At 46.9% G+C, this 20,124-nt stretch overlaps 1 protein-coding gene and 1 long non-coding RNA gene across 3 annotated transcripts in view; both read right to left on the minus strand.

The window, feature by feature from the left end:
* Positions 1-20,124, minus strand: part of LOC150008081 (uncharacterized) — a 597,743-nt gene that overhangs the window by 542,624 nt on the left and 34,995 nt on the right. The gene's annotated exons all lie outside the window — the stretch shown is intronic.
* The window catches only part of GPBP1 (GC-rich promoter binding protein 1), a 60,308-nt gene that overhangs the window by 29,991 nt on the left and 10,193 nt on the right, over positions 1-20,124 (minus strand). The window lies entirely within an intron of this gene.

Consider the following 20,124-nt stretch of genomic DNA (forward strand, 5'->3'; position numbering starts at 1 on the left):
CAATGATGGTATAAAAGATACACATTGACATCTTCACAATTAACATTGATACAGCTGAAATCTGCTTTAAAATAAATCAAGGAATGCTCAATCGATTTATACTATAACAGCGCTGTCCATGTGTCTATAAATGTTGGTGCCAGCAGCTGTATAAATACTCTCTCTACTTACATGAATGGTTGAAAATGTCCATAAGTAAAAGGCGTTTTTTATTACAATCATCAGAGTAGCTATGTTAAACACAAGGTGGGGCAAAAGTAGGTTTACAGTAGTGATCACATGAAACACGAGTTTATTCTCATATTATTATCTATTATTTTCCATACAAAATAACTGTAAACCTACCCCCCACTCCCCCACCTCCCGTGTCTTAGCAACTACTTCTCTGCATACTAAGTGTAAGTTTCTGGGATCCTCTCTCAATTCCATCAATAAAACTTGCAAGTTGCCAACCCAATCTAAACATAGTAAATCCAGTGTTTTTAAAATAAGGCTGAAGCCAAGTGGGCAACTGTACTCATTTCAATATACAGCTTAGACTATTAGTCAATCAAGAAATCAAATTTTCAGAACATCAAAATATCTAAGTTTAATAATAAATGCTTTATATTTACAAATAATTTCAACAGTGAAAAAATTTAAAAACAAAATGATCGATACCACCTGTTAATCTTCCTTTGCAAAAGTCTTCTTTCAAATATAAGTGCTATGCCCATAACTATTTTTAAATCATAAAATTTCCTAAAATAGTTTTTGAAAGATTCTCAAGCTATTACAGAAATATTCTACTTGAACTATCCCAAACTGTGCTGGTCTATTCAAAAAGACAGGTTAAAAGTGGCCAGATACAAAAATACAGATATAACTAATTAACCCACTATGGTAAATGTTTAAATCCTAAATGCTCACGAGAGCCAGGGAGAAAAAAATATTGATGCAATTTGAATAAGAGCATGCCTAATCAAAATGAACTATGTAAAAAATCAGGGAGTCTAATTCTACTACTTTCTTATGTTACATTTTAAGTCTTCTAAAATAAAAATGATATCTAAAATGCTTTAGGATATATGAAGGATTTTGAGATGAAGCGAAATACTAAACTGCTTTGTATTGTTTGTGATGGAATGTTAGTTTCTCAACTTTTTGTTGAAACTCTTAAGATTATAGTTCTAATAACTCAACAGGAATGAAAAATTATAACCTCTACCAAATGAAAATTCACAGGGAAATCCAGAGAACTTAAATTAACCAATAACTTAAAGCTTATGATTTTAAACAGGGTCTCATCCAAAATGATGGTTAAGTGCAAAGTTACTACTGAACACTGGCGCTAAGAGACAACCACTAACATCACCTATGCGTTTCTACAATGTCTTTAAGAATTTTAATTTGAATCCAGGTCTTAAAAGAATAAAGCATCAACAGTGAATGGCAGGCGTGTTCATGTTCTGAAAAAGGTAAAAAGCAAACACTAGCTGATATGATGGCATTTACACAGTGTGTGGCAAGACCAGGATGCGCTGCCCCAAAAGATGCCACTTTGACATAAAGAGACTAAAGGCATTTGAGTTCCCAAATCCTGATTCTACCTAATAGAGCCTCCCAAAACAATCTATCAACCCCCTAACCTGAAGCAGCTGCAACCTCCTCTTCCGGGAGACCAAAGAAACCCTAGGTCATTGATCAAGTCCAAATACAGTTCTTCAAATTGCAAAACAACATACTCTGGCCAAAAGGACACAAATAAACAAGATTTTTCTTATTTCTTGTAACATTTTACTTCTAAACCCACCAAATTTTGTGTCAATCGTTTTCAATAAAAAACTTATTCAACTTGATTTCATCAGAATGAGCATCAAAACTTACTATGGCTGTTAACATAGTTCATATTTCAGATAAGCTTTAAAAATCACAAAGCCCTTCAAAAACACCCAAAATCAACCAACAGCTAAGGCATTCTAACTAGAGGCAGAGTAGACTTTTTTAAAAAGAAGATGGCTTTAGAGTCCCACAGTCCGAAATTCATACCAGCTCAACCAGGCATTGGGCTGGAAGACCTCACAAGTTGACAGACTCTCAGTTTCCCCTCTTCATTAAAATTGAGATGACAACTATTTCCCTAGCAACCAGAACGCTGTTAAAGCTATAAAAAGACAACCACCTTTGCCCTGGCCAGGTGGCTCAGTTAGTTGGGGTGCTGTTCTGTGCACCAAAAGGTTGCAGGTTCGATCCCCTGTCAGGGCACATATGGGAGGCAACCAATCAGATGTTCCTCCCCCACCCCCTTCCTCTAGTATCAGTAAACATATCTTCGGGTGAAGATTTAAAAATATTTTTAAAAGACAACTGCCCTTTACTACCAGACTGTGTGCATTCAAATCCTAGAATAACATTAAGTTTTTCAAACACTTAGTGAAACTTCTGACATTCCTTCATTAAGGCAAGAACTACTGACATTCATCCTTAGTGTTCTTTACCATAAACCTGAGGACTATTTTAGCCTAAGCTTAGTTTAACATATTGACAGATTTCATTTAGAAAGTGAGCCATCCTTATTCCAGTTTCGGTATAAGCCGTTATATGGGGCAGAACAAAGAAGCCAAGGGGTTCAGACCGGGTGTTAGAGCTCGGATGAGAGGGTGGCCCAGCACAGGATATCAGTTTCAAAGCAGGTGAGCTGGGGCGACCGTGCAGAAGGACAGCCAGGCCATCGGCACGTGGGGGAGGGCGCAGCTACAACAGGAAGTCAAGAAACGAAGCAGGGAGAGAAAGGCATGCTCACGGGCAGGTGGCAGCTGCTATCACATAAGGGTGGTGATGTGCAGGGAACGATCAATGTAATACACTCAGAACAATCGGAGGAAGCTTCATACTGTCGAAAGTGGCAGCAACTAATAATGGGAAGGGAGGAAACTAGAGAGAATGCTTTGGGTTTGAACTGTGTCATAAGATGACTAACTCAGTCACAGAGTAATAGCATTAAGATACTAATGCTCATACACAACATGAAGGTAAATACTTCTGCTTGTGTTTGTGGACCCCCCACCCCAAGCTCTGTTCCCTTAAGGGCTTGAGCAGTGACATTCCAACAGAAATGAGAATATTTAACATCTAAGACTTGGCTTCTAATAAACCATTATTCACTAAAAGAAACCAGGACTTTTTAGAGAAGAGCCGATTCCAAGGCTGGAAAAAGATGACAAAGCAAGCCTGGAATATTTTGTTGTAGCAAAAAAGGAAGGAAACTGTTCAAATGACGACTGGGAAATACCTAACGGCCACAGAAACCAGGTTCAATGGGTTCCCATTGGCCAAATCAGGGACAATCTGAACATTGAAAATAAGAAAAGACACAAGAAGGACATCAACAAAAATGTTGAAATAGGAATTCCAAGGGCCTGTCCCTCCACAGAATCTGTCAAGAGTCAACGATGTCAGAATTCTGAAAACGCCAAAGGTTTATGGCAATCAGGCAAACAAGAAACTTTAAAATGGCAGAGAGGCTCTGTGGCATTTTTACATGCCCTTGACCCCATCTCTCTGTCCCTGGTTCCGTGGAAATCTCTAAGACCCAGTGTGGGACCCTGCTCTCTGGCGTCAGAGCAAGCAGAGCAGATCTTACTCACGGAGTGCATTTACCTGGGTAAACATGTCTGGGGGTTACAGGAGGAATGACAAGAAGCACGTGCCTTTGCTTTGGGAGGAAACAAGGAAAAGCGACCACGCAGGGAGCATTCACCTAACCCTGCCTGTAAGGCACGAACTGTCCCCTGCCTGGGAGCGGCACACCCGAAGCCTAAGAGGGAGGCCAGGAGAGAATTTCTTTGGGAAATCATTTCATCACAGCAAACTCCCTTATACCAGGTAACTGAGAAACCCACACGAATGCCCAGCACAAGAGGCACGCACAGGAAAAAACCTGAAAACCCTAGGTTTTCACCTCTGGATAGTCCCTTAGGTTCAGCCAAAGCAAGAAGCGACGGCCGAGGCAGTTATAAAAGGTGTGGCTCAACATTAAAGAAATGCCCCAACAGGTGAAGGCAGTTATTTACTTATTTCACTTATTAAATTCCTTTTAGGCTCCAATCACGCATCTGCAACGGAACCCTAACTGAACACCAAGAGCTCAGAGAACCCAGTGCCACAGGCAGTGGGAACACAAGCGCGACGGCACCGCACTGGATCGGCTTTCTGTGACCAACGCGTGTCCACCCAAGTCTCATGAAGGGCTGCCGCTGAGGGTGGAGGGGGGTAAAGCGTGACGGGAGGAGACTTCGCGTGGGCGGTGAACACTCAGTACAATAGACAGATGACGTGTCACAGAATCGGACACTTGGAACCTATAACTACAGCACCCAAAGCCACCCCAATAAGTTCAGTAAAAAAGTGAAAAGGAAAAAAAGGGGCTACAACCTGTCTCAGCTGTGAGGAATTGCAAACCTCACACAAGCAATATACTGATCCTGATGTCAACTTCTATGTTTTGTTCATGAAATTTTTGAATTTAAAATTTTTCATTAAAACATTTTTCTTAAAAAACAAAACAAAAATAACCCCACTAGGAGACCACAAGCTATGGGTCAGAGACTACCCAAGCCACAGAATACAGGCTTTACAAAAATAGGTTAGAAAACTCACTGAATGAACACGAATGAACACTCTACTACAACCCACAGCAGCAACCATGAGGACTGGGGCGGGGGGGTGGGTATTCAATTTCCAGTCTACAAATTACAATATTCAAAACATTCAAGTTTCTACGAAAATAAATAAAGCATGCAAAGAAGTAAGAAAGCATGACCAATTCACAAGAAAAAAATGAGCAGAACTGTCTCTGATGAAACAGAGCTCAACTGTCTTAAATACAAAGGGCTAAAGGAAACCAGTAGAACAATGTCTCAACAAATATAACATCAATAGAGACATAGGAATTACAGAAAAGACCAAAGAGAAATTCTGGAATCAAAGAGCACAATAATCAAAATGAAAATATCAGCAGAGAGTTTCAATAGCAGATTTGAGGCAGTAGAAGAATCAGAGACTTGAATAGGTCACTGAAGTTTGCAGGAAGAAGGAGCAGGAAGAAAACAAAACGCAGAGCTGAGAGACCAGTGGGGCCCCACCATGCACACCAACCAGCACATGCAGAATGGAAGTTCAGGAAAATGGGGAAAAAAAAGGTGAAAAGAGTTCTCTAAGGAAATCATGCCTACACATTGATTTGTCCAGAAAGTTCATTTGGCTTTTAAGTAAAAATAAGACATTTTTCATTTTCACCAATTATTTACTGAACAACGTATTCACCATTTTGTTCCACTACCTTCTGCCACCTTTCAGGAAACTTAATTCCATCTTCCCAAAACTGTCTTTTTGAGCAAAAAATTGTTCCAGGTGCGTTTTAGAATCTTTCAGGGAATTAAAATTTTTTCCATTAAGAGAATTTGGTAAAAGCCAAAATAAACGAAAAGCCAAAGATGCAGTGTCTGGTGAGTACGGCTATGACAGCTTTTGTCTGGTTATCAAAGAAACTTGAAGTCTTGTGAAGTCTGATGGAAGAGTGTGCACTTCCAGGTGACTACTTCCAGATGCTTTCATGTGCTGCTTTCAGCTGGTCTCACTGGGAGCAGTACTTGTTGGAACTAATCATTTGGTTTTCTGGAAGGAGCTCATTCATAATAGAGGACTCCCTTCCAATCCTACCATGTACACAGCGTTGTCCCTGGGTGAAGATCAGCCTTTGGTGTGTGGTTGGTGGTGGTTCATTTCACTTGTCCCACAATGTCTTCCACTCTACATTATTATAAAGTATTCATTTTTCATTGTCCATCACAATTTGTCTTAGGAACGGAGCATTTTCCTTACGTTTGAGTAGAGAATCGCATCAGGAAATATAGCCCAGGTTTTTTTTCACTTATTTGGAACCCAAACATCAAAGCAGTTAGCATAATCAAGATGGTGCAAATGATTTTCAACGCCTGATTTGGATATTTTTAGTATGTTAAGCTGTCTCCTGTGCAGTACTACTTGATTGTTCTCAATTAATGTCTCAATTGGATCACTATCAACTTCAACTGGTCTACCTGACCATGGAGCATCATCCAGCGAGAAATCACCACCACCAAGCCCTTATTATATGAAATGTTAAAGGGACACATTTGAGAAAAAGATCAAAACTAAGAACATTAAAATGACAACAAATTCACAACTATCAACAACTGAATCTAAAAAAACAAGCTAAGCAAACAACCAGAACATAGGTATGGAGATCATCTGGAGGGTTATCAGCTGGGAGGGGGAAGGGGAAGAAATGGGTAAATGGTGCACGGATCAAGAAGCATAATAGGTAGGAACGAAGTAGACAGGGGGGAGTTAAGAACAGTATAGGAAATGGTGAAGCCAAAGAAATTATACGCAGAACCCATGGACATGAACTAAAGGGGCGGGGGGAGGCGCAAATTGCTGGAGGCGTGGGGGTACCAGACAGAGGGGGGCAAAGGGTAAAACAGTGGGACAACTGTAACAGTATACTCAGTAAAATATACTTTAAAAAAATAAAAACATGCTAGCCCTGGCTGGTGTGGGTCAGTGGACTGAGCGCCGGCCTGCGAACCAAAGGGTAGCAGGTTTGATTCCCAGTCAGGGCACAAGCCTGGGTTGTGGGGCAGGTCCCCACTTGGGGGTGCACAAGAGGAAACCACACAGTTTCTCTCCTCCTCTTTCCCCCTCGCTTCCCTTCTCTCTAAAAATAAATAAAATCTTAAAAATATAAAAATTTAAAAAAAATTTTAAGTATTTAAGAAAACATGCTAAGTGAAAGAAGCCAAACACAAAAAATTACGTGTTGGCACGGGTAGATGCAGAAAGGAGCAGCAGACTGACCGCTGTCCGGAGCTGCTGGAGAGAAGAATGACTGGGAGTGGCCATTAAATGAACAGACTTTTACTTTGGGATGCTGAGAACATTCTGGAACTTGACAGAAGTGTCGGTTTCACACCACTGTGAATGTACTAAATGGCGCTGAACTGTACTCTAAAATAACTTCATTTGATATGACTTTCACCAATAAAAATATATAGTAAGAACACTGTATTATGTAACCCCTTGAATTAAACGCCACAAACCCAGAGAAATATAAATGTATACACTGAAAAATGAGGAATTATTATATAATTTCTCAGTTCCTCCCCCCAGAAACACTTACTGTGTGTTTTCCGCCCGGGCCAGCACTGCTCAGCTGGTTGGCGGGTGGTGGCCGCACACCAAGAGGCTGTGGGCTCCGCTCCAGGTCGGGGCACACACCTAAATTGCGGGTTTGAGCCCCAGTCAGGGCGTCTACGGGGAGGCAACCGACTGAGGTTTCTCTCTCATGTTAATGTTTCTCTCCCCCCTCCACTCCCTCCCTCTCTCTCCCTCAAATCCATAAACTTTCTTTTTAACTTTAAAAATACTGCATTTTCGCAATAGCTTAGCTAACAGCCTGGGAAGTCCTCAATCAGCAGGTCGGCACGAACACACGGCGACTGCGGGCAGCGCTTCACCTCCGCGCCGTCTGCGCCCACCACGCCCAGCCCGTCCAGAACAAAGGAAAGCCAGCTGAGACACTCGGGTCAGGTCACGTAACCTAATCTTCAAGAGTCAGGTTATGGAAGCCAAAGCAAATCATTTCTAAAAAATGATCAGGTTGTAACATGTGTTCATTCTATATATTTGAGTCCTATCTTCAACTTTTGAAAACTATACTTGGATATTCTACACCACCAAATTGTTTGCCTCACTGTCGTGATACCATTAATAGAACTGTACTAGTATTTAGTAGGCATCTACTAAGTGCTAAGTGATTTCCAGACTTCGCCAATGAAAAGTTGAAGAGGCTGCTACAGTAGACTTGATAGGTTTTAAACAGGGCCTACAATTCTGTTTTTTAAACAAGCACTTAAGAGTGACGATCATCAGAAAAGGATAGAAGGTACTATAATAAATATTCATCTATAAAAAAAATCCACCCTTGCTCAACTGGTTAGAGCATTGTCCCAATACCCCAAGGTTTCAGGTTTGATCCCCGGTCAGGGCACATACAAAAATCCACCATCAAATGTATACATGGAGAAACCAATCAATGTTTCTCTCTCTCTCCCTCTCTAGTAAATGAATGAATAAATGAAGAAAAAGGAAAACATCCTTGCTTAAGCAACAAGAATTATAAAAGTAGCAAAACATTCTACTGCTTGACTGTATTTTTAGTCCTGGTCATGAAGTAGAATCCAGTATCTTTGTTACTTACAATTTCACTTAAAATTATGGAATACACTCTCAAAAATAAAATAGCATTAATTACTTTCACAAAAAATCTACAGTATTAGAAATTTCCATCCTGTTTCACTTTAATGCTTCCTTTGATCTAAAATTTCATTAGACACCTCAGCTTACCTCTTAACTAAGCTGTCCAGAACCTTTCTATGCTTTACTTACATGAAAAAAATCATAAAAGAACAGAAGTGTTATGAGAATTATTTGTTAAACTGCTGCACATGAAAATTGCTATGTTCACCGCTCCAGAAAGAATTTTAAGGAGACTTCCGGCCAAGACGGAGGCCTGGTCTGACACGCTCCGTCTCCCTCCACAACTAAGGACTACGACTACCGCAAAACCAGAAGTAACCAGCAGTTCCAGAAAACACATGGAGTCAGCGTAGGAAGTTATAAAGAAGTGGTGCTCGTCCGGACGGGAAGGAGGGCAAAGCCAGCGGAGAGGTCAGGCTGTGCTGGCGGCAGCAGCAGCGGCAATGGCGCGGGACGGCAGTGAGCACAGACACCCGTATTTAGGGGGAGGCGAGAGGCGCCAGGGGAGCACCCCAGACCCGTCAGCTCGCAATTCCTACGCTGGGAAAGGCGGAGCCCCATTTTCTTGGACTATGAGGTCCAGAAGGGGTGGGGACGGAGGAGGAGGCTCCCGGTCTCTCTCAGTGGAGAGTGAATGGCAGGAATCCATGTTGGACGCCCGCCCCCACACAAAACGCCACAATGTGGTGGGAAGGGTCGCCCGGCTGAGACGAGTGCACGGGGCTCTGCCCCCTACAGCGGAGGAGGGGTGACAGCCCCGCCCAGGAAGCAAAGGGAAACTCAAACTGTCAGGATGACACAGATTATGATAGAGATCCCAACTACGCAGCTGACCAGACAGCAAATATCTAATCTAATGAAGCAGCAAATAGGAGCTTTATTTATAAAAAAGCTTACAGACCGGACAGCATGCTGATCTTAAACAAGATGGGGAAGGAATGAAGGCTAGTCCTGCTGAAATGAATGAAAACACCTACGAAACTAGTGGTGAGGGAAGGAAACCAGGGATCAAATCAACAAATCGGAACGCAGGGAAGGAACAAACAGTCAACCAGTGCAGAAAGAGGAAACAAAAAGTGAGGAAAATAAGGAGAGGCTCAGACACCTATGGGACAGCTAAAAGCGGGCCAACATCCGAATAACAGGGCTGCCAGAAGGTGAAGAACAACTAGGAATTGAAAAATTACAGGAAAAAAATAATGAAGCAGAACTTCCCTAACTTGGAGAAGGAAATAGACTTACAGGTCCAGGAAGCACAGAGAGTTCCAAAAAAACTGGGCTCTGGGGGAACCACACCAAAACACATTATAATCAAAATGTCAAAAATTAAGAATAAAGAATCTTAAAAGCAGCAAGAAAGAAGAAGAGAATTACGTACAAAGGGGTCCCAATTAGACTATCAGCTGACTTCTCAAAGGAGACTCTGCAGGCAAGAAGGGCCTGGCAAGAAATATTCAAAGGAATGAAAAGCAAAAACCTACAACCACGATTACTCTATCCAGTGAAGCTGTCGTTCAGAATAGAAGGGCAGAGGAAGTGCTTCCAGGACAAAGTAAAACGGAAGGAGCTCGTCAGATCCAAACCACTGTCATATGAAATGTTAAAGGGACTGGTTTAGGAGGAGGAGGATCAAGACTACAAACATTAAAATGAAAACTGTATGACAACAACCAACAACAGAAGCGAGGGAACCGAAACAAGGCAAACTAAGCAGGCAACGAGAGTGGGAAAATAACTATAGGTGTGGGGAACATACTGGGGGGCGGTCAGCAGGGAGGGGGAGGGGGAAAAGGGGGGGAGATGCAGGAATTAAGGATCATGGGAGGAGGGAGTGGAGGAGACAGGAAGATGTTGAGAAGAACTATGTGCACAACCAATGGGCATGGACTAAGGGGGGCAGGGGAGTCACTGGGTGGAGGGGAACAAAGGGAAAAGAAATTGGGACAACTGTATGTAACAGCGTAATCGATAAAGCATATTTAGAAAGAAGAATTTTAAGGAGAAAGCAAGCATTACTGGAAACAGGATACTTTTAGTTCTCAAGTTTTTAGACTATTAAATTTGCAATACACAAAACATAACTGAAGAACTTCAAAACTTACAACTGAATTTTCATATAAAATTCACCACTACGAAAAGTAACGAAACCTTACTCTATAATGTAAACAAATATTTACTCACTGAGCTGCTCTTTCCTCACAAAACTGAAGGAAGCTAAGTCATCCCGGAAACGTTCTCTACGTCAGGTTCGGGATCGTTTCTCTGGAGGAGCTGGCACAGGTAAATCTGGACTTAGAATCGCACCGCCAACAGCACGCACGACTCAGGACAGAACGCCGCTCCGACGGCCGCCTCGCTGAGCAGCCGCTGCGGGCACAGAGCAGCAGGGCCCCGGGGGGCGACGCTGCGGCCGCACAGCCCGCTCCGCTGTCCGCAGTGCCCACCGCGAGGACAAGGGTCAAACGGAGAAGCGAGGAGAGCCGCCGTAAGCAGACAGACAGATGTACTAGGAGCAGCCGAGACGTGTCCCGAGAAGGGGGCGGATGACAAGGCCCGTCTCCCCCCTGGCCGCGCGGCCAGGACCCTACCCACGACGTCCTGCCCCCTCAAAGCCAGGCCCCTCCCCGACTCCCAGGGCTCAACGGAGACTGATAAAAGTTCACAACCCCATTCTCCTGCCACCCCCAAATCCATTTTTCAGAAAGCAAACTAACTTGTGTTCAAGACCCATTTTATTCTACAAACTTACAATTTCGGCACTGTACGCAATATGTTCTTCCGCTTTAATATAAAAACCTTTAAGTTACTTATCATCGAGTAAAATGACTTTGCAGCAAGAAATGCTTGGTCTACCCTCGAGTAGGAGACAGTAAAGTTACACTGTACCTCATAAAACCCCGGGGATGGCCAGCACAACTGGAATATCAACATGTATACAAATGAGCACCAGCGCGCGAGAGTTTGGTGAGGCCGAAAAGAACCCCTGGGTGTACCTGGCCGTGTATCACATGATGGAGAATTTATTTTTGAACCAGGCTATCAGACACTGGAATCAGTCACTACCAAGAAACGGCTAGTGGACCATCCCTTAAGTTACCCAACGGTCACCTTTGTTACTTAATACTTTCAAGTTTATTTAGCCCAAGACACAAAATTAAAATGCTTTAGACCTTGTTCTAATTAAGCAGAGAGTGAAATTACCTCTCAAGCACGGATACAGAAAGGGATGGGATTTATCATTTGCTCCCTGCCGGCCGAGACACCTTGACCAGCAACGCGACTCTTAAAACTTAGGAAAACCAAACCAAACCTGAAGCAGGCCCTTGGTGTTAAGAACCGAGAGTAAGCCCTGAGCGGAGTGGCGGCTCAGCGGGCCGGGCGTCCTCCTGCAAAGCGCAAGGTCGCAGGTTCAACCCCCACCAGGGCAGGGCTCGCCTGGATGACGGGCTGGGTCCCCAGCGGGGCGCAGACAGAGGGCAACTGATGGGTATTCCTGGCTCACATCCCCGTTTCTCCCCCCCCTTTCTCCTTCCCTTCCCCTCTCTAAAAATAAATCATTAAAGAAAAAGAATTTAGGTAAGAATGGAATATTAACAGGCCTCCTGAAACGACGGAGGCTCCCTTCCTAACAGGGCTAAACCACTGTGCTCCAAACAGATCAGAACGAGTGCACCTAGTCGCTCTGCTCCCGCGGCATCCAGCCGGCAAGAACGGGCCCTCCGCACCCAAGAGAACGCCGGGAAACACGCGTGAATCCACCGCCAAGTCAGGGAAGGGAAACGTGGGGGCGCGGGCACACAGCGCTAACATGCCGTGCCCGCTGGGCCAGGACTGACGAGCGCGCGCCCTTTCGGGGGCGCGTGGTACCATTAACACGTTCAAATGAGAGAAATGAAGGAACAGAACACCAGGAAGGAAGCCCGCGAGAACTCCACCCGAGCTCAGCAGCAAGGGCCCACGCGGTGGCCGCTCGTGCCCAAGGACCCACCCCCACGAGTCCCTCCGGGGGCTCAGAGCGCGTGCGGAGTGACGCGTGCGTCTGTGCGCCGAGGCGGCGCTGACCTTGCCCCACGCACCCCACGGTCTTCGCAACACGCTTCCCACTGAAACAGCAGCAGCAGGGAAGGCTTCCGTGCCCCTGGGAGCCGTCACAGCGCATTGCGGGGCGGGGGCGGGGGGTGGCGGCAGGCGAAGGGGGCGCCGCGAGGAGCTCGGCTCTGCAGCCCACGGGACGGGCGTGGGAGCGGCCTGGGAGCCCGCGCCGTGAGCCGGGCACGGGGAGCTGGGCACGGGGCGGCCCGCGGGCCGAGCCCCTCACCGGCTGGTGTAACCGGCGTCAGCACGTCTTGAGCCACCGCGGGGCGCCCAGGCGGCGCCCACAAAGAACCGGACCCGGGCGGCGCGCGTGCGCGGGAACACGAGTGCACGCGGCAGAGCCCTTCGAGGACCCGCTCCCCCACGGGACCGGCCGGAGCGCCCGCGCGCTCTTCTCCGCCACCAACCCCAGGGCCCGCACACAGTCCAACAGCCGGCGCGGCCCACGGCGGCGCCACTCACCGTCGGGCACGAGGGGCTCCGCACCCCCCCACCCCGTCCCCCGACCCCACCCACCGCGCGGACCCCCGGAGCGCCGTGCACTGCACCTGCCCGGGAACACGCAGGTGGAACACACTGAACTGTGGCACTTCCTTCCGACCCAGCATCGCAAAGACGCACGCAAGGCGCCGACTCAGTGCCTGCACGGCGGCCGCCACGGCGCACCCTAAGCCCCGTCTGGGACGACGCTGCGACCACGCACGGGAAACGCAAACGCGCTTTCTGGCCGGCCCGACAGCCACCGTCAGACTCTTGGGGGGAAGCGCCGACACGCACGGGCCAGCGAAGACACCGGAGCCCAGGGGGACACGGCGGGAAGTCAGGCGCCGACGAGCGGCACTTCCGGGGGCCACGGATCACAGCCGCTTCTGAGGCGCCCCGAGCGCGCCACTCCCGACGAAGGACAAGGGGCAGCGCGCCCCACGCTTCCGGGGGTCTCGACGTCCCCGCGGAGACCCTTTCGGGCCTCGGAAGACACATGTTCTCAGACGGGCAAGTCTCAACACCACACCGGAAGGAGAGCAGACCAGGAAGCGACGTGTCGCAGTCAGCGCAGGAGCGGCGCGGCCCCGCCCGCCACACTGACGCCCACGGCGGTCCGGGCGGCCGGCAGGCTGAGGGGAGCCGGGCGCCGCCAACCGCAGCAAACCCTCTGGAACATTCCGCTCTGCCGCGGCTGCCCCCATCAGGCGGCCTTCCTGCACCTGCCGCCTGGGCCGCCACTGCTTCCGGCCCGCGCCGCCCTGCACTTCCGGGGCCCCAGCGCAGCCGCAGGGCCTGGGCTCGGCGCACGCGCAGTCAGGCTTCGGCCAACGACGGCAGGGGCCCTCGCGGGCTGTGCGCGCAGCGGTTGCCTTTCATCGCACCCCGCGAACTCTACCCGTTTTGACCTCAAATTTTCCTCCACTTCCTGTGAAGACCAGCAGGCGACGTCCAAATGCGCCCGTTCCGGGCCGTGGCCTCCGTTTTCCCCACGCACGGACGGGCGCGTGCGCGGGCCGCCGCCTCCCGGCATGCAACGCCGCCCACCGTCCCCGTGCCCGCGGGGGCCGCGCTGGGGGCCGCATCGGGTCCGCGGCCCTCTCCCCGCCGCCGCCAGAAGTAACGTGGCAGCACCGTCGCAGGAGCCCTCTTTCACTTATATAATCTTTCCTCGTGAAGTTTTCCCTGAAAGGGTCCAACTGATTTCAAGGGACTTAACTGTTCCCCGAAACAGCCCCACAGCAGCCCGCAGGCCCGAAGGGGGCGGGTGTGCGCCCCGGCAGGGCCCAGGCCCGCGGGCGCTCCCATCCCCAGGCGGGGCCCATAGGAGAGGGCAGCCAGTCAACGTTCCTCTCAAACCGATGTCTCTTTCTCTCACAAATCTCTCTCTCCCCTCTCGGGTGAAGATAAAACTAAAATAAAAATAAAGCTCAGCAACAAAACCTGCCACACAAGAAACGAGAGTCTTAACCCTCAGCAGCCACTGAAGTATCCGGCGCGCGGCCCCGGCTGCTGTGGCTCAGTGCACTGAGCGCCGGCCTGCGAGCCGAGGGGTCGCCGGTGCGATTCCCCGTCAGCCAGGTCCGCAGCTGGGGGCGCGCGAGAGGCAGCCACACGTCGATGTTTCTCTCCCTCCTTCTCCCTCCCTTCCCCTCTCTCTAAAAACACACAAATCCTTTTTTAAAAAGGATCAGTCATGAGAAAAAAACGAAAATACTTCCGACAAGCAAGCTCTCCAGGTCCGACAGGCAGGCTGTCCCGCACACAGGCGCACTGAAGGGCCACTGCCAGCAAGCGTCCGCTCGCGGGACACGGCGTCACAGCAGCGGTGGAGGACGGCACAGACGCGCGGGCCAGAACGGCGGCATCCGGAACAAAATAGACTGAACGAAGCGGAAGGAGACGGCCGGCGCCAGCCGGGCGGGGCGGGGCGGGGCGAGGCGAAGCGGGGCGGGGCGCGGCGCCGGCGGGGCGGGGCGAAGCAGGGCGGGGCGGGGCGGGGCGAAGCAGGGCGGGGCGGGGCGCGGCGCCGGCGGGGCGGGGCGAAGCGAGGCAGGGCGGGGCAGGGCGCGGCGCACGCACAGAGCATCGGGGACGCAGAGGCGCACCTCAGGGCTACACAGGCGGCTAGCCATTGAGATGACTGCTAGTATTTCTGCGCCCAATACAATGACACTACTCATAAAGCGGGAAATACAGGTGAAAAAATAAAAAGAAGAAAACACTAACAGGACACGAGCACACCTTTCTTAAGCCAAAACAAATTACCAAATACAAAAATTAGTAGGAATATAGAAGGTATAAACCATACTCACATAAGTATTAACAGACTTTATATATCAAATGGTAAAACCCCAAATACAAAGCTGTACCTGCTTTTCAAGCACCCATCTGAAGGTATAAAGAAAACTTTAATAAATTCCAAACAAATAAATATACAAACACCATTATTTGACAATTCTAATAAAAGCAAATTCAAAAAACAAAGCCTCCTCTACATGTAATTTAAAAACAAAATAAGCTAAAAGAAATAAACTCACAAAACCAATAACAAATTAGAAAATCAAAAGAACTTATAGCCCTGGCTGCTGTGGCTCAGTGGATTGAGCGCCGGCCTGCGAACCAAGTGTCACAGGTTCGATTCCCAGTCAGGGCACGTGACTAGGTTGCACGTCAGGTCCCCAGCTGGGGGCGCGTGTGAAAGGCAACCACACAGTGATGTTTCTCTCCATCTCTTTCTCCTTTCCCCTCTCTCTAAAAATTAATTAATTAATTAATTGAGTTTTTAAAAAAAGAACTTATAAATAAATCCCAAAACTTTTCTCTGGGAGAGGGGGGAAAACATCAAGAAAAAAAATAAGACAAAGAATATTTGAAATCATGGGGTTCTCTGAACAACTCTATGTAAGTAAAGTTGAAAATAAATGGATAAGTTTTAGAAAAATACATTTATTAAAAATGTCCCAGTACAGAAAAAATCTAAACAAATTACCATAAAAAAGTTCCATTACAGAAAGCAAGCACAGACCAAAGTGCCCTTGAGAACGAAGGTTCACGCCACAAAGGAGGGAGATGTGCACACACACGTGCGTGACAGAAGTAAATAAAAACCCTCTACGCCTGAGCGTGAACTGGGAGGAAGCACCAGTGCAGGCTTATTTGGCACTGTAGGGCAAATAAAGATAAATTAAGACTGACTTAGTACTTAAATTCCACTCTAAATGTCAAGCATTCAGTACACAAAGTTGCCATGAAACAACTGTTATCCTTTTAAAAATCTTCCATTGATGAGGAACGAATAAAGCAGCTGTGGTATATGTATTACTCAGCCAAACAAAAACGAAGAAATCCTGCCATTTGCAACAATATGAATAAACTCTGAAACCATTATGCTAAGTGACATAAATCAGAGAAATACAATTATGTATCATCTCACTATATGTAAAATCTTGAAAAAAAAAACTTAAAAAAGAAATCAAAAGGTACAAGCGCCCAGGTACAAGCTAGACAGATAAGCACTGAGGATGTTAAGAGCATGATCTTTAACACTGCTGTAGGTTACACATGTGTGCGCATGTGCACGCGTGTACGTTAAGAGTTAGTCCCCAAGAGGTCTCATCAGAAGGAAAAAATGTTTTACTTCCTGTCGTGTCTCTACGAGATGACGGGTGCTGACTGAAGCCCCGGTGGTAGCCATTTCACAACACATGTAAGTCAAACCACTATGCGGTACACCTTAAAAAGCTGTACTGTGAGGTGCATCACCTATATTTCAATAAAACTGGGGAGGAAAAAGATGAAAGTGAGGGGATAGGCCCTGGCCAAGTACTCGGTTCCGAGACGCCAAGGTTGCTGGTTTGGTCCCCGGTCAGGGCACATACAAGAATCGACCAATGATGCATCAATAAGTGGAACAAAAAATCTATATTTCTCTTTCTGTCTCCCCCCTTCCTCTCTGTAAAATCAACAATTTTTTTAAAACAGACTAAAGGGTTACGTACAGAAAAAGAAATCCAAAAAATAAATAAATGCATACAAAAAATCTTAACCGATTTCGCCACCAGTTACTTATCAAAAGATTCAGCATTTTATGTGTATACACTCAAACACACAATTCCACTAAGTGGAATTCAACTTCCCATAATGAAATGTTTCTGATATATTTATTTTCTGAATGACATAATTATCAATAAACACATACAGAGCAGCTACTCCAAACATTCTCTACAAGAACTCATTACTATTAAGGAATGAAGAACAAGAGGGAGGAAGAAAGTGAAGGAGGGAGTTTGCGAGGGAGATTAGCTCATTCTTCCTGGAACCATCAGCGGCAATCACAATGGAAGAAAGATGCAATCATGGTAATAATGATCAGCAGGCGTATTAGCGAACAGTAGAGATCTTGACTTTGAGGACTGAAAAAGACAGATGGAAAGCCGACAAAACAAACAAGATACAGAAGGGAAAGGGAATCCTTACTGAGCACCTGTGTGCAAATATCATGTTAATGCTTTACACATCTCAATTAATCCTCCTAGTAGGAAAAGGTACTTAAATCCCCACTCTGCCCCGACCAGTGGGGCAGTCCCAGTCAGGGTACATGCCTGAGTTGTGGGTTCGGGTTGGGACGCAGACAAGAGGCAACCTATGGATGTTTCTCTCTCACATCAATGTTTCTCTCCCTCTTTTCCCTTCTCTCTAAAAATAAATAAATCCCCATTTTACAAATTTAAAAATCAGCTTTAGCTTAAAGATGTTGTGCCCAAGGTATCATAGCTTATTTCTAATGAACTGCAAATACAAATCGTCCTTATCCAGTCTTCTCATCTAAATTATGGCACAGAATTTTTTTTTTTTTTTTAATATAGCTTTCCTAGCTATTTACAACAAAATAATGGGCTAGATAATTTGCATGTCAAGGGGAAGTCAACCTTCTAGAATTGGGAAACTGTAAACTAAACATTAATACAGTGTCCTGATTCCACGGATTAAATGGCTTTTTAACACCCTCCAATTTAAAAGCTACAATGATTAAGACAACAAAGCCTTCACACACGAATAAAATGTAATGTTAGTAGAGAGCAGAAAGTTCATGCACCTAAATACACACAAAAACTCAGCACATGACAAAAGTTGGGACAATTCTCCCTACCTCAAAGCCTAGTCAAAATAATCATTAAATGAGTCAAAGACTTAAAGGAGAAAAAAGTAAAATCACTAAGGGAAAAAATGGGAAAATGTGATCTCAGAAGGGGTACAGAAGGCCTTTCTAAGTATGACATACAAAAAAAACCTGATAAAAATATATTTACATATTTAAGTATATACATAAACAGAAAAGGGGTTCTCTGTGACAAAATACATAGCCAAGGTCAAAAGACAGCATAACGGTAGGCAGGGACTATTCATCACACGTTGTGTGTAAAATGTTCCTACAGATCTACAGAACAACTCAAAAGAAAAATGGGGAAAGAATATAAGCAGTTCACACACACAAAAAATCCTGTATATGAAAATTTTTCATTTCCATTAAAAGCGGGGGGCGGGGGGGCGCCAAACTGCTTAACAAAAATGTCTGATACCCCATCAGTGCCAGAAATGTAAGCTGGTATATACCTTTTTGGCAAGTGGTTTGGCAGAGCACTCAAAATCATACTCAGAAATCCCATCTGCAGGAATGTACTCCACAATTACAAGGATAATCACTAGCACTGTTCATTCTAGTTTTAAAAAAAAAAATGTGTAGAAAGACATCTGGTTAAACAGACTACTTAGCAACCAATAAAAAAGAGCGGGGGCTTGCTTTACATGCCTTATTAGTATGGAATAACCTTCCCAGTCACTTCTTTAAGTATCAGGCCATAGAACCTAATGCTACTATTTCTATTTGGAATAAGAATACAACGTGTTATATATACATAAAGTCTCTCTAGAAGAACACATTTAAAAAACTTTTTTTGAGATCCGTCGTCGGCAGCCGTCCGTCTCGAGACGATGGCGTAGCTTGTAGCTTTTTGAGATAAGAACTACTATACTAGGCAATAGCAGTGAGTGGGTAGATTTTCTCTAAAAATACTTGTACTTTTTGTAATCTGCACTGGGTGCATGTATTAAAAATAATTTAAAATCATCTTTAGCCCGACTCAACTTTACCATTTCCTGAATCTTTACACTCTTAACATAATCCATCTTTTTCTGAAGCCACGTTATGCTGAAGAGCATCCCAAAGGCATCCCAAGGGCAGCAAACAAGTTTCAACAGGTGAATTATGAAGTGAGCCTGACCCTATAAGCAGGTCGGTTCACAAGAGTGCTAACAGGCAGGATCCTTGGTAGGAAATGAGAGATTTGGAATTCAAGTACCTTAAAGACGTAAGTGATTATAAAGACACAGCTGCAAGCGTAGGCCGACTACACACGCAGGCACACACCCTGCAAGGCCGCTTGCGTCGGGCTGCGCAAGAACAGGATTATTCCCTGCAGTCCTCTCTGGTCCCCAGGACGGTTAGTGTCTTGTCTTCAAGACAAGAAAACCAGGTTTGCATCCAGATGGGGAGCACACTGCACAGTCCCCCAGCCAGTCCCCTCCTCGTCCGGCGGCTGAGGTTCCTACGCACAGGCACGCCTACGCCTACGCACGCCCACGCACGCCCACGCACGCCGGCGCTAACCCAGGCCGGTAACGGGAGCGCGTCCTCACCGCGCACAGCTCCCCTCCCAGGCAGGTGAACCCGAGCCGCTCGGGCCGCCACTGCGGTCACCGCTGGCTTCCGCCCGCCCCGCAGCTGTCCCCGAACCGACGCCGGTCCTCCCGCCGCACTCCCGTCCGGGAAGCGTCATCCGAAGGACAGCGGAGAACACGTCCCACCCGCTCTCCCGCACTCGCCCGTCCCTAGAGGAGCCCACGTGAAGGAAGGAGGCCACAGAGCAAGTGAGAGAGAAGCGGGAAACGAGCCGTGAGCGCCAGGAAGAAGCGAAGGCAGCCGCGTTGCACCGCCCCGCCCCGCCCCGCAGACACCTCACCAGCTGAAGCCACTTCCAGGCCCTTCTCCCGCGGCCGGTGGCCCACCAGCCACTGGTTGGGCCCTCACGTGAAGGACCCTGCGACAGCCTCAGGTCGGCCTTCCACGGCTGCGGGACTCAAACCCTCTTCCGACGCACCTGTAACATGTCCCACGGTCAGGGGCCGCCCCTCTGCCCTGCATGC

The sequence above is a fragment of the Furipterus horrens genome, unplaced genomic scaffold (genome assembly GCF_987537825.1).
Source record: "Furipterus horrens unplaced genomic scaffold, mFurHor1.1.pri manual_scaffold_5, whole genome shotgun sequence".
NCBI classification, from domain to species: domain Eukaryota; kingdom Metazoa; phylum Chordata; class Mammalia; order Chiroptera; family Furipteridae; genus Furipterus; species Furipterus horrens.